The following is a 9,504-nucleotide window of genomic DNA, read 5'->3' as shown; positions in this document are numbered from 1 at the left end:
ACAAGAAATAAGCTGAAAAGACAGTTTCAGGAATGTATTATGAAGGGATTTTTCTGTTGATTTAAGGCAAATGGAAAATAATAGGCCATAAATGTTTCAAAAAGTTAGTCATTTGCTGCACACTGGACATTTGTATCAGTGCTATATAAATGGAGACCTGTTTGTATTTCTGACATGCAACTCTCCTTCCATGACAGCTGAGTTTGAGAACACATAAAATTTGAAATAATTCAAAAGACTTATATTCTTACATACAAATGATCAGTAAATAATGGGCACACACAGTATGTTCAACATATTCCTTGAGGTATTTATGAAATCATTCGATCAATCATTGAATAACTATTAATGAGTGCCTATTATGTTCAAAGCACCATGTATGTGAAGGAGTGTCCATACATGTGTCTCAAGGAGTCTTATCAAGGAGTTTATAAATCTGTTAAGATAATAAAATATAGATACATAAGCCTCTCACCAGGCATCCTCATGAGAGTAACAGTGTCATTAGACCCTGTGTGGCAACCCCCAATGCACTATTGTAATGCCTAGGGAAGACATGGCAACCTGGAAACCCATCTACTTCCTTAAAATAATCCAACTTTTCAATGATTATCTAAAAGTCTTCACTGTGGGAGCAGACAACATGGACTCCAAGCAGATGTAGCAAACTGGCATGCCCCTGTTTTGGGAAAGCTGTGGTCCTATGGGCAAAAACATGATTCAATCACAAGGCCATCCAGGGGCATCCGGAGACTATCTCTGCTCTGGAGAAACTGTTGCCTCATGTCTAGGGTGATGTGGGCTTTGTGTTCACCAAGAAGGTGAACTGAGATCAGAGCTCTAATCACTCAGATCAGAGACATGCTGTTAGACAATAAAGGGCCAGCAGCCACCTATACTGGTGGCTTAACCCCACATGATATCACTGTACCAGTCCACAACACTGGTATGGGGCTAAAGAAGATCTCCTTCTTCCAGGATTTAGAAATCACCATTACTAAATCTCCAGGAGAACCGATGAACCATTGAACCATTAAAATACTGAGAACTTGAAATACTGAGTGCTGTGCAAATGATTAAGACTGGAGACAAAGTGGGAGCCAGCAAAGCCATACTGCTGAACATCCCCCCCCCCCCTTCTCCTTTGGGCTGATCATCCAGCAGGTGTTTAACAATGGCAACATCTACAACCCTGAAGTGCTTGATATCACAGAGGAAACTGCATTCCTTTCCTGGAGGGTGTTTGCCGTGTTGCTAGTGTATGTTTGCAGATTGGTTACCCCACTGTTGCATCAGTACACCATTGTATTATCAGTGGATACAAATGAGTTCTGTCTTTGCCGATACTGATTACGTATGCTCCCTTGCTGAAAAGATCAAGGTCTTCTTGGCTGCTCCACCTGCACTTGTGACTGCTGCTACCACAGCTGCTCTTGCAGCTTCTGCTGCTGCCCCAGGCAAGGTTGAAACAAAACAAGAATCAGAAGAGTCCCATGACGATATAGGATTTGGTCTCTTTGACTAATCACTGAAAAGCAACCAACTCAGTCAATTTTATTTATGAAACAAGGAAATAAAGGCTTAGTTCTCTTTAAAATATGTAGACATATAAGTATATGAGGCAATATATGAGAATAACTAGATCACAAATTTAAGAACAGATGTAACAATAAAGCAAAGATCCTCTGGGGTAAAGTAAATGGACACTTGCTTGGTTTAAAGCAGAGAGGTAAAGAAAGAGTAGTGGAAGATTCTATTAACCATTTAGATAGGGCAAGAGAACACAGGACCTTGGCAGAGTGGTTACAGGGATTTTTTTTTCTTGAAGACAAAAACCTTCCTTAATACTTGTGTAAAAAGATGCAATTTATTTCATTAAAATAAAAATATTTTCAAAAGTTATATAACCAGACAGGTTCCCAGGTGGCTCAGTTGGTTAAGCGTCCAACTTTGGATTAGGGCATGATCTCATGGTTTGTAGGTTCAAGCCCTGCATCGGCTTCTGAGCTGACAGCTCAGAGCCTAAAGCCTGCATCAGATTCTGTCCCTCTCTCTCTCTCTCTCTCTCTCTCTGCCCCTCTCCCACTCACACTCTGTCTCTCTCTCTCTCTCAAAAATAAATAAACATTTTTTAAAAAGTTATATAACCAGAAGAATTAGCTACCTAAAATAAGTTCTTATTTCTGGGAGGAGTTCACTTAAAATACCTGAAATGTTAGGAATATGAGTATATTTGTTTTAAGAATAAATAAAAGTGATAATTGAAAGCCACATGCTGGGAAGAGAGGTTTTGTATTTTCTCTTTACTCTTTATAAGAAAAAAAGATAGAATGTTGTCAAGACAATAAGAAAAGTTTTCCATTGGGAAAAGAGAGAGGGGACTTTGTTAAGTTTCTTAACAAAGAACTTCTACAGAAAATTGTATAGGGTTGAAGTTGAGTTGATATCAAATTTTTTCAGTAAAATTTGACTGTTACTCATCCCTCTGTCCTGACCCTGGGTAAAGAATCAAAGATCAAATGGAATCCTCATAGTCTCTGTTAATCAAGATTCAGAAACCATTCAAATAAAGATTCAAGGAAACACTGAAGTTTTATTTGTATTTTGTGGAAGGCTACTCTGTCAAAGAGGGCCATGTCAAGACTAGAGGCAGTAAAATTTTGACATAATTCATGGGGAAAATAATAAGAACTTTAGATAAAGAGATGGTTGTTTCAATAAAAACATTTAACATTTATTAAAATCTTATTATATGCAAAGGTAGTCTAAGTGTATGATAAACAATTTGGTCAAGGGTGAACACATTTAGCAAGCTGAAATTTGAACCCCTGTAGTCTGGTTTCAGAGCATGCATTGCTAACCGTTGAACTGAACCATTTCTAAACATAGAATGACTTGAAAAGGCTTTTGTTTTGAAGAGGTGCTATTAAAAAAATAAAAATAAACAGAGTCTTATGATTAGAAATTTGAACAAAAAAAGTCTAGTGACTTTGGCACAATTATTGCCTCAAGGGTGTAAGAGACATTTGTTTGAAATATGATATCCACTGTTTCATATCCCAGTAGCCTTCCCCCAACTATTTAATTTTTAAATTTCATTAATTCTCAGTCATATCATCTATAAAACTGAAATAATAGTATCTACTTTTTAGAAATTCAGAGTGTGTATGTGTGTGTGTGTGTAAATTATTATCTCATACTACAAATGTTGATGGCATGTGATGCTCCTGCTAATGCACGATTCTAAGCCTGAGTGGTAGTAAATTGTGATATTATTATAGAATATACAAGGTTAAGAAAGAAAATGTATTGGAGAAAAAAATTGTTGAGACTTTCATAGATATAATATATTATTTATTATTTCATTTGTTTTAATTGTGAACAAATCCCTCTTTTTTGCAAGAAAGAGAAAAATAAAGAAAACACATAAAACAAAAAGAGAGAAATTAATCAAAGTAGAATTCAAACAATCTTTTTAAAGCACACTCCAGTTTCTCTTTTAACCTTAAAAAGCTGGTGCCTGGGAAGGATGAAAGGTTTTGAAAGATAGAGTTTGTTGACATTGGGAGAGGTATAAGGAATATATCCTATAAAGTAAAAACAAGAAATAGAGTTCTTTGTGAAATAGACAACATCCATTTCCTATTTACTCTTAGGGATGAGTGAATTCTGTTGAGGGCATCATAACTCTTACCCTGGAGATTACTTGTTAAGTTTTGAATGACATGTCAAACCGTGTAACCAGTTTTCATGCATTAACATAGATTGTACCAACAGATATTAAAATGCTATATAGATGACTAATAAAAAGGTGAGAGATAAAAGAAGTAATCAGTGGACATACTAATAGAAAATTTGGTTTATGAGAGAGGATAAAAGGGAGAATTAGGAATACCACTCCTGGCACAATTCCCTTGAAAAACAGGAAATTACCGTTTAAAAAAAAATGAAGATCACCATGCTGTCATATAGGAAAGCAGAAAAGAATTGTTATTTTGTAAAGGCCAGAAATATAAGTAGGGATCTTAGATGGAAAAGGAATATTCCAGAATGGAAGGCATAGAGATTAAATATAGACTTTTTAAAAGTATTCTGTGGTTTAGTTTTGACTTTGAAAACATGGAAATATTTTACATAATTAGGAAACAACATCAAAGCAAAATGAGACAAAGAAAACAACCTCTAAAAATTGTAAGCAAATGAAGCAAATAAACCTAACTGTATTACATTAGTGGCTAAAATAGAGAAGCTTTAAATAGAAATTTAAAATAAGGAATCGACTCGTACATCCCTCATGAGATTTATATCCTAAGGTCAAACAAACTACAAAAAAAAAAAAAACCCCAAAACAAACCACAATAACCCTTTAACTGATTTTTGTAATCATGTTGTTATTAATATTATAACATTGACATGTTGATTCTAAAAGTATGTGCAGCACATATACATGTACACATATGGGTAAGAAATCATTTTATATTATTACCACATTAGTTTCTTATTAATGTTGCAACAAATGAAATTTAGAGGTTTAAAATGACACAAATTTGTTATCTTGTAGTTCTTGAGGTCAGAAGTCTAAAAGAGTTACATAAGGCCTCTTCCTTCTGGAGGCCTAGAAGATAATCTGTTTTCTTGCCTTTTCCAGTCCTAGAGGTCATATACATTCCTTGGTTCATGAATATCATTTCCATATTTCAAAGCCAAGAGCATGACAACTTCTAATGACTCTTTCTCTTTCTGCCCTTATGCTTCCAGCATCACATTGTTTTCTGTGTGTGTAAGACTCTTTCTTCTAAGGATCCTTGTGATTATAATGGGCCCACCTGGATAACCTAGAATAATCTCCCCATCTTAAGATCCTTAATCACATCTGCAAAGTCTTTTGCTATATATAGTAATTTATTCACAGATTCCAGGGATTAAAACAAACATTATTTAGGGGGTATTATTCAGTCTATCACAACAGGGGACTAAGAGTTTTAGTATTAGTGATATATATATATGTAAAGTTAGACTTATTGAGCTTGCTACCTGAAGGAAAATACTCTTCAGAGGATCTGTGAAATATCTTAAAATGAGAAAAGTTATGGAAGGATATATATACAGTGTTTGGGGGCCTCAAGGAATTGTTGATAATTTGTAAACTAAGCAGGTTGCTGGCACATTCATATTATGTGAAGTTACTGTTAGGTCAATTTATCTGTGGTCTTAGTCTTAAAAGTAAGACTCATGGAACAAATACTACATCTATTTGAGTTTAGATATTCTGTTGATATACATCAAGATTGTGTTTATTAAATATATCTCTTTTATTAGTCATAATATAATCCATTTTGCATACGTAGTTTCTGCTTTAATGATCAGCACCCTGCCTCCATGTACTCTTCAGCCTATGAAAACAGATAAATTATTATCTTCTTAGGATGTGATCAGTTGAAATTTGCACCACTGTTTGAGGAGTCTTGATTATTTTTTTTTAATTTTTAAATGCAAGCCAAAAGACAGTGAAGCAATATCTTTAAAATACTGAAAGAAACTGTCAACTTAGAATTCTGAACACTGTGAAAATATCTTTCAAAACTGAAGAGAAAATAAAAACATTTAAAGGTGTATAAAAGTAAAACAAATTAATCACCAGATCAGATATACAAGAGATGTAAAAGACAATCTTTTAGAAAAAAAGAAAAAATGACAACACATGGAAATTTGAATCTATGCAAAGAAATGGTATATAAATAAGTAAATTAAAACAACTTTCCCTTATTTTATAAATGTCTTTAAAAGATAGATTGGTATAAAAATAGAGTGGGAGTGCTGATTTCTGGTTAGTCAAGGAACTTAATAGTTGTCAGTTCATCATAACAAGTTGAACAAACTGAAAAATCAACAAGATTTTTAGATCTATCAGAGATCTAAACCTCTGTTTCTAAAGTTGGAGAAACAGGCGTATACAGGTAATAACAATTTATTAGAGAAGAATCCCACCTTTGCGGGAACCACTACTGGGATGGGAAACCTGAACTATAAAAATAATTTGCTGGAGTCTCAGTGTGGTCAAGCCTGAGAGATAAAATCTCCAGGGGGGATTTCAGTCTGGGGAGGTTCTTACACTCTTGTGAGTTTAATTTTACTTTAGATCCCATGGACATTAAAAGAACAAAAAGAGGATACTACTAAAAACTCTATGCCCATAAATTTGATAGCCCCTAGATGTAATGGATCAATTCCTCAAAAGACACAATCTGTTAAAATTCAAATGAAAGAAAATAGACAATCTGAATAGATATATGTCTATTAAAGAAATTGAATCAATGCTAATAACTTTCCTAAACAGAAAGTAACAGGCCTAGATTGGCTCACTGGTGAATTCTACCAAACATTTAAGAAATTATATCATTCCTATGCAATCTCTTCCCAGAAGACAGAAGTAGAAGGATTACTTCCTAACTCATTCTATGAGGCTATCATTACCCTAATACCAAAGCCACACCAAAACATTAAAAGAAATGAAATCTACAAATCCATATGTCTCATGAACATATATGCAAACATCCTCAAAAAATATTAGCAAATAGAATCCAATAATGTATAAAAGAATTATATACTACAAAGAAATGGGATTTGTTCCAGATATGCAAGGTTGTTTCACCATTTGAAAATCAATTATCTAATCTATTACATCCACAGAAGAAAAATCACATGACCATGCAAATAAATGCAGAAAAGACACTGGACATAATAGAATAACCACCCATGATAAAAACTTTCAGTAAATTTGGAATACAGGGCAACTTCCTCAATTTGATAATGAATGTCAACAAAAAGTTACACTTAACATGATACATAATAGTTTGAAACTGGAAGTTCTCCTGTTAAAATTAGAACAAGGCAAAGATGTGTTCTCCTCATCCTAATTTTCAACATTGTACTGGAGACTCTAGCTAATGCGATAAGACAAGAAAAAGGAAAAATAAAATACACACAGACTGTGAAAAAGAAATAAAACTGTTAACAGAGGACATGATCATCTGTAAGAATATCTGAAATAATAAAATTAAAAAAAAAACCCAACTGGACCAATTATAGCAAGGCTGCAATATACAAGATTAATATACAAAAGTCAATCACTTCCTTATATTCCATCAATGAATAAGTGGAATTTGAAATTAAAAATACAGTATCATTTACATTAGTATTGCACCCAAAATAACATACTTAGATATAAATCTAACAAAATATGCACAAGATCTATGAGGAAAACTACAAAACTGGTAAATAAAGGGAAAAAATCAAGCATTTATCCTTCCTTTTTATTATAAATGTACTTTAGGATAACCAGAAGTTGATAAGAATTCTTCTCTGGCTATAAAAATTGCAACTAGTAAAAAAGGAATAACATAATTAAATGCTACTGTTATACTGGTTTTAATAAACTAATGATATAATTAATATAATTCTCTCTGTCTTCTCAAGCAAATTTGAATGGGGTTTCTCTTACTTACTATGTGCTAAGCAGTATGATTGGTGATACACAAATACTCTTTTAGGGATCACAGTGGGTGTCTGGCAGTATTTATTTTACAACACAAGTTTGTGTAATAGGAGAGCCCAGTCATCTATATGAAACCTGGCATAGAGTCAGAAGGACATTTTTGATAAATTGCCATTACTCCATTCAATACACTCTTAAAATCAGTGAAAGGGGATTCATATGCTTGGTAGCTGTATCAAAGAGAAAATAGAAAAAAGTTTTAGACTGAAACAAAATCTAACCTTTGACACTGAATAGTAATATTTTATACTCTATTTTGGAAAAATGCCATCCAAATGTTACTTGAATTATTTTTATTATGGAATATGCACTACTTTTTAAGGTTTTTTGCCCATAGAACAAGAAGGAATAAAATATTTAAAGGCAGCTCTATGTTCCTCATGTATTTATACTCTTCAATTTTTTCTATCATTCTTTAATAATGAGGTTTCCAGATATCCCTTTTTCTGAGTGATTTGCTCCATAATATGTCTCAGAATAGAACAAAATAATCTGTAATCTGATCAGTGATTCTTTTGAGACTATTACTTTCACAGACTCCAATGAGTAAATATTTTGCTTTCATTTGTGGTTTCAAGCATCCTACATAGAGTTTTCTAGTGTTGGTATCTTGTCACAGAAATTTAAGATCTTGGCCTACATGGGAAATGAGATCATGTGGTTCTATTAAACCAGAACTACAAGGCTACTAAACTTTGGTTATTATTTTTCTGTTGGATTGTTTTTTTATTGAATATGTTAAGATTGTCAAATACTTGGTAAATATGTTCCCCAAATATGATTCAATCTCTGACTTAGTTATGATATTTTACCTTATGTTAGTTATTTATAAGTAAGGGATCATGGTGCTCTTTCATTTTATAGCTTCCCAATTTTCAATACTGATTAAGATAAGCTGCCAACCTCTAGGTTATGTATTTATTCTCCTAAATATTCTTTAATATTTTATTATTTTACATTTATATGAAAATTTTTTATAAGCCTAAAATTGATTTTGTTTGTGGTGTGTAAAAAAGGTCCAAAGGTATACCCTCCTTCATGAAAAGCAACTTGAACCAGCATTTTTAATTTTTTTTCTTTTGAATTGAGATAATAACTTTTCATATGTTAAATTTGTTTATGTGCTGGGCTTTATTTCTGGACTCTTTGCTTATATATTTTTCTTTTCCTATGTTATTTCCAGAATATTTTTGTTACATGAACTTATAGTATATGTTAAGTTGAGCAATGTTCCCTTCTCAAAATTGTTATCTTAGTTATTATCAGATAATTAAGTTTTCCTATACTTCATATAATTCTAAACTTTAAAATCAAGTTAGAATTTTATTTGAGATTATAATAAATTTATAAATTAATTTTTGGAATATTGACAGTTTTATGATATTCTGTCTTTTTATTGAAGGAAAAGAAATACTCTTCCATTTACAGATATCTCATTTTATGTCCCTCAGTGAAATTCCATGCTTTTCTTCCTATGTATTCCATGACTTTGTTGTTTATTTTTGAGCATTTTATAACTTTTATTGTTATCATGAATCAAATATTTCTTCTTCTGTTTTTTTAATTTGTTTTACTGGTATATATTTTTTACAAACCTACATTTCAAAGTTTTCTAGTTAATTATAAATATATACATTAATATAATTGTGTATATATTAAATGGCTTAACACAAGACACATTTATTATCTTACAGTTCTGGAGGTAGAAGTCTGAAATCTGTTTTGCTTGGCTAAAATCAATATATTGGCAGGACTTTGTTCCTGCTGGAAGCTTTAGGATGAAACCCATTTCTTTGGCTTTTTCCAGTGTCTAGAAGCTGCCCATACTCCTTGACCTGTGGTTTCCCATTACTCTGATTTCTCCTTCTCTTGTCACATCTTGTTTGACTCTGACCTTTCTGCGTCATTCTTATGAGGACATCTGTGACTACATTGGGCTCACCAGCTAA

The 9,504-nt window shown here is 32.7% G+C and overlaps 1 pseudogene; it reads left to right on the top strand.

Moving 5' to 3' along the window:
• The first annotated feature begins 541 nt into the window (after positions 1 to 541).
• On the top strand, positions 542 to 1,525 carry LOC115513400 (annotated as a pseudogene).
• The last annotated feature ends 7,979 nt before the right edge of the window (positions 1,526 to 9,504 follow it).

The sequence above is a fragment of the Lynx canadensis genome, chromosome B2 (genome assembly GCF_007474595.2).
Source record: "Lynx canadensis isolate LIC74 chromosome B2, mLynCan4.pri.v2, whole genome shotgun sequence".
Lineage (NCBI taxonomy): Eukaryota > Metazoa > Chordata > Mammalia > Carnivora > Felidae > Lynx > Lynx canadensis.
The sequence above is the reverse complement of the archived record's forward strand: the minus strand, read 5'-3'. Positions and strand labels throughout refer to the sequence as shown.